Source organism: Amaranthus tricolor, chromosome 15 (assembly GCF_026212465.1).
Source record: "Amaranthus tricolor cultivar Red isolate AtriRed21 chromosome 15, ASM2621246v1, whole genome shotgun sequence".
NCBI lineage: Eukaryota > Viridiplantae > Streptophyta > Magnoliopsida > Caryophyllales > Amaranthaceae > Amaranthus > Amaranthus tricolor.
This window is the reverse complement of record NC_080061.1, coordinates 6,140,279-6,146,278: the sequence shown is the minus strand read 5'-3', so window position 1 is coordinate 6,146,278 and position 6,000 is coordinate 6,140,279.

The following is a 6,000-nucleotide window of genomic DNA, read 5'->3' as shown; positions in this document are numbered from 1 at the left end:
TAATCAAATCTAAATTTCTGTTAGAAAAAGTAAATTATGTTCCAATTAAGACAAAATCCGATTATCTGTATACACTGTTTTTCAAAATTGTATTACTTCATTAAAAAGTTCCCAGCTGCAAGGAAAAAGCAGTGTATGCATTAAGATAATGAGCAAGTATTATTTTGTAACTAGGATAGTACAAAATAGTTATATGAATATGAGCAAGTCTGACAACCAACAAAATTAAGAATTTACGTAGCAAAGACAATAAGTACACATCCCAATTTTATAAACTACCCTACTTATAATTAAATTTAAAACTGATCAAATTAACTAAATAAATTATTTCATAATCTTTCGATGATTGTGCAATAATTATATAGTAATTTTGAGGCAATCTTATTAGCGTAATATAAGATCCATGCCCCATAAACTAAAGACCACTTGTGAAACTCCTTTTAAAAAAGACAACTATGTATGGCTGTCTCCAAGGCACATGTAAATCTTGGATCTTTACAAACAAACAAAGAATCAACTTAGCTTCCTAATTGTAATTTGTAAATTATGAGTTGTCCATATTTTGGAACCAACGAAAATTATTAATCTCATAACCCAAAGTTGGTCCAGGTTTTATTTTATGAATGTTCACGTAAATTTTAATTAATTATTACATATTAATATTTAATAAACAGATTTTTAAATGAGACTGTCTCATGGAGAGACCATCTCTTTTGATTTACCCAATGTACACTTATTGTCTTAAAATAATCACCTATCATCTATAATCTTAAAATGATCACTTAGAGTTTTAAAGTGCTCACTATTTAGAGTCTTGGATTGATCGCTTATAACATTAAAGTAATCACTTACAAACTTAAAGTGATTAATTAGAGAAATGAGAAAATTATATAGATTTATCTCATCTCATACAGGACTTGTGTTATATTTAATAAGTATTCCAATCCTAATCAATAATTTAGCCATTCGTGCACATATTATAATTGAAGCATCATGTTGTCTTGTGGGTTTTTGTTCATTCGTGTACATGGTGTTGAAATTTAGTGGTTTTAGAAGACCAAACTTGTCTACTAGTCAGAATTAATTTCTTGCATTTAGATAAATTTATTACAAATAACTATGTAACAAAATTAAATGTTGACTACAATTTTCTTTGCATCTTCTTTTAAGTTGGTAAGGATAGAAAGTTCTAAAAGTGTATGTACATTCATGCACCTTGGGAACTTGAGAGTTATAATATCCACTATACAAGTGTCCTAATTGTTGATTACTTGCTGATTGTCATGAATTTTATGTTGTTTGTTGAGCTCTTCAAATGTGACCCGACTCAAAAATCCGAGTCGAAATTGAAAGTTAATCGACCCGAAAATATGTTTCTTTTTTAGGTTTATTGAACCGACATTATCCAAACCGAAGTTGCGCTCAAACCGATTTATGGCCGAAAATCGTAAAATCGAACCCGAACTACGACCGATTTTTATAACCGACATATAACCGTTAACCGAGATTACCCAAACCTAATGGGGACAGACCCGAGTCATACCCAACCCGAATCATGCTCAAAACCGAACTTGATACGGCTAAAATCGACTTAACCCGAACGAATTTTTAATCGAAATGCTGTAAACCTGAATTAATTTTTAACATAGAGGTAAGATCGACTCATATTCAATCATCTTATTAGTTAATCTAATAAAGTAATAGAAATTTGAATAAATAAAATTTTGTACATACATGATTTCATATATTTAGAGTTAATTATCAATGGTCAATGTTTATTTAACTATTTGTAATCAAATTAGATGAAAAATGATTAAACTTTAATTTTAATTTACAGTCAAACAAGTATAAGTAACAAAGTAATAATCACTAACTGATTTGCATTTTAACTTTTTTGCCTTATTAACTAAGGGGAATCTTATCATCAATTAAAAAATGTCTAACAACTTAATCTGATATTGACTCGATCTATAGTAATTAGTAATTCATAGCCGAATTCTACTGGAAAATAATACCCGAACCCGATCTGTACCCGATAAAACCGAACCAATTATTAACTGACGACAGTCCGAGACCGATTGACTACTCGACACGAACTTCAACTGATACCGAACTGATGCTAAACCTATAGCTCAAATAACTGATCTTCAACCGAACCGTGACTAATTGACCTGACCTGAGTGTAACCCGTCGTAACACGCATCCGAAAAATAACCGATTCGAAATACAACTGAACCGAATGACACCCGTCCAAAATCGACCCGATCACCCGAATGAACACCTCTAGTTGTTTGAAATTAGGGTTTTTTTTTATTTACTTTTTTTCATTAAAATTGCAATGCAAATTTATGTGAGAACTTTTGAGAGAGAATATTACGGTCTTGATGGGACGGATAAATATATGTTTTCACTTTTTATTTTTGTAGGAGTAATAATTTGTAATGACATTCGCCCTCACCATCTATTATTGTTAGTAAATTCTTCAAAAATAAAAAATATATAACTTTTAATTTAAAATTAACATCCACTTTATACTCTAAAATTGATAGATCCAACCTCAAAAGATTTAGAAAGTAAAAGAGCTTACTACATTACCGACCCGTGAATCTCTCAAGTCCCAAGTCTCAACTCTCATACATCAATTTTGAATAGAATATTATCATGACCAATCAAAAATTTATTTTCTTATTCTTTAATTGGGCTATTAGTGGATCTCAAATTGCTTACTTTTGAAAGTGGGGGATTGACATTTTAACATGTTCAATATATAAATAAATAAATTAATAAATTAATAAATAAATAAATAAATAAATAAAATATAAAGAGGCTTAACTTTCTCATTTGATCCAATTGAATGTAAAGAATCCGTAATTCAAGACCAAAAGAAAACGACAATTGCGTTGATTTATTTCGTAGTCCCTACGCTCTCTAAATGGGTACGGAATAGTACGTATGTACTCCACAAACTCCAATTTCTTACGTTTGGATTAATTATAATTATAATTATAATTATAATAATAATAATCTCCTACTACCACCATGAGTCCAGCTACTTTTCAATACCTCCTTTTCTTTTTCTTCCGTTTAAAAAATTTATATAAAATCACATTAAATATATTTCGTTAGTATTTTACAAAAGTAGTTGTAAAGAACAAAAATAATTTTTTATTGATTGATGAATACTAGAATCATAATTTCTTAAATACAAGGACTCCAATATAATAATTATGTTATATAGAGGGAGAATTTTGTAATAATTTACGTGTTAACGTTAAGAATTTTTTTGTGCTTTCAATGACCTATTTACCTCCGGAAACATAAAGAGGTATTGATTATATTATGTAACCTAAATAGATTAGAGTTGTAAAATAAAAAATAATTTCAGTGCAAAATAAAAGTTATCGCTACGGAAACATAAAGAAATATTGATTATATTATGTAATCTAATTATCATTCAACACCTCATCCCGAGCCATGTACCAACAACACAAGTCGCCCAATGCAACACTATCGTCAATAGCGAAATATAAACGTTTTCTATTATATAGCACTACTTTGTAAAATTTTTTATTTAATACCTATATTTATTGATTTCTTCTCTCAATAAGATATTAAATTCTTTGACAATGATATATAATTTGAATTTTATGAACTATTTCATGAGTTATAGCTTTTGTAAATTTTCATTTTACTTGAAATCAATAGAAATTACGAGAGAAATTTTGTTTGATCAAATCTTATCTAATACTACTCACTATCTAAATTTATTAAAATTCATCGATTCGTAGCAAACAAAAAAAAATTCCCTAAATTAATTTCTTTCTTAAATTAAGTTATGTTAAATTTTACAACTACTAATTTAAGATTGATACAAATAAATAAAAAGTTGCCAAAAAAAAAAAAAACTTTTAGAATTACATTCCATTGATCAAAAAATTATATTAGATTCTTATCACAAATGAATATATTAGCTTTATGTGACCCAATCCTCAAGCAAAGAGTCATTCAATTAGATAGCAAATTGATATTAGCAATCACTCACTAATCTATTTCATAATAATGAGATTGATGTTGGTACCCTTATATGCATTAGAAAGGTCAAATATTAATGTAAACAATATTAATTTAATCACACTCACGAGTCACAAAAACTTTACTTGGTGTACTTTGTTTAAAAGTTTCCAGGTTTATTATGATTGTGACTCGTTTGTCTTGCCTTAAAATCTCATACACTCCACCCAAGAACTGGATACCAACAAGGTTACTAGATTTATGTTTGCTAAATAAATTTTTTTTGTCTTTTTATTAGTTGAGTCTGTTTTTTATAGGTCATAGGTTCGATGTATTTATCTCTTATTTTAAGTGAAAATAGTTAGAATTTAAGAAATGGATTAGGAGAATTTAAATAAGGAGAAGAAAAAATAATCTAATTAGAAGTTACAAGCTCAAAGAAAGTTTATTACTAAAATCATTTATCAACTATATAAGTTGGCATAATCATCAGTTGATGAACAATGCACATATGAGTAACAAATAGAAACTTCAATAAATCATTTATAAAAGGTGTGCGTGATAAATTATATAGTATTAGCTGGTCGGAGTTACAATTATTAGCTTGATTTTTTTTATTAAGTGTGATTCTTATAGACGCTTAATCGAAGAGAATATAATTTGTATACTACTTCTTTTATGGTTATTTTGATTTAAATGTTTCCAATAACTAATAGAATGTCTTTAAAAAAATTACTATAGTGTGTAGATGTAGAAGGTTTATATGCTGTTTTCTTAGATTTTTTGATTAGTTTAACAATAAAATTATTAGGCTTGAGTAAGCTATAAAAAAAAGGAGAGTTTGAGCTAATTTATTAGCGTAAGTGGTGATTTTAATTATCAATCTCAGCTCAAGCTTAAGAATAAATAGTTCATTAACAGATTTCTTGAAAATATGTTCCTTGATTAAAATGAGAAGTGAAATTCAACCCTTTAGACAATTTTTTTATTTGTTTCTTAAATCCTTTAAAGTGATATATGTCAAGGAACCAACTCAACCAAAAGCTTAAGGTTATAGTTAAGGCCCCAGGATATGTTATATACTTTAACACGTCTCCTCACCCGAGAGCCCATTGGGCTAAAAATGTGGATGCGCATAGATGTTGAATATTCCACTTTAAATAAGGGATGGTTGAGATGCGAACCCGTGACCTCTTGTCACGTTGGCTCTAATACCATATCAAGGAACTAATTCAACCAAAAACTTAAGCTTATGATTGAGGCCTATGATATGTTATATATTTTAATAATATACTGTTCTTTATAATAATAATTTACAATTACTATACTATGTTTTTCTGAAAATCTTTACTATTTGTCAAAAATTATTGATGAATTAAATTGATTCACTCAAACTAATCAATAACATTCAATTAGAAATTTTTTTTGACAACTGTAGGCTTATGTTCAATGGCGGATCCAAGAGTCAAACTCAGTGAGAACACAATTATGAAATAATTCAATAAAAAATAAAAATAAATTATAAATATATATGTTAAAAATTAATATTTTCGATTCAACTCTAAAAGATAATATTTTATAATCAGTAAAAATAAATTTTAATCAATAAAAATCAGTTATAATCAATAAAAAAAACAAATAAAATAACATAGTGTTATAATGCTCTACTGCTCTAGTAGTTCTCGGTTTCTACAAGTGCATGTAACGGTAGGAAGGGGGGGCAGACGGTCAATGGCGCACACGTCCGGTTACCCGCACATCCTACTTTCTACCACTTTATTCCCAAGTTTTTTATTTTCATTTTTGTCTCTGCCTGCCGAAATTTTCTCCCACCAAAAGAGACACTTAAACCTCCCACATAATTAAATTGCCAAAACAAACATATTCTGACTAAGACAATTTTCAAATCCCCCACCATTAATTACTTCAAACTTCAAAGTTGAATTGGAGCATACACTTTCATCACTACACCCACGAAGCATCTCTCAA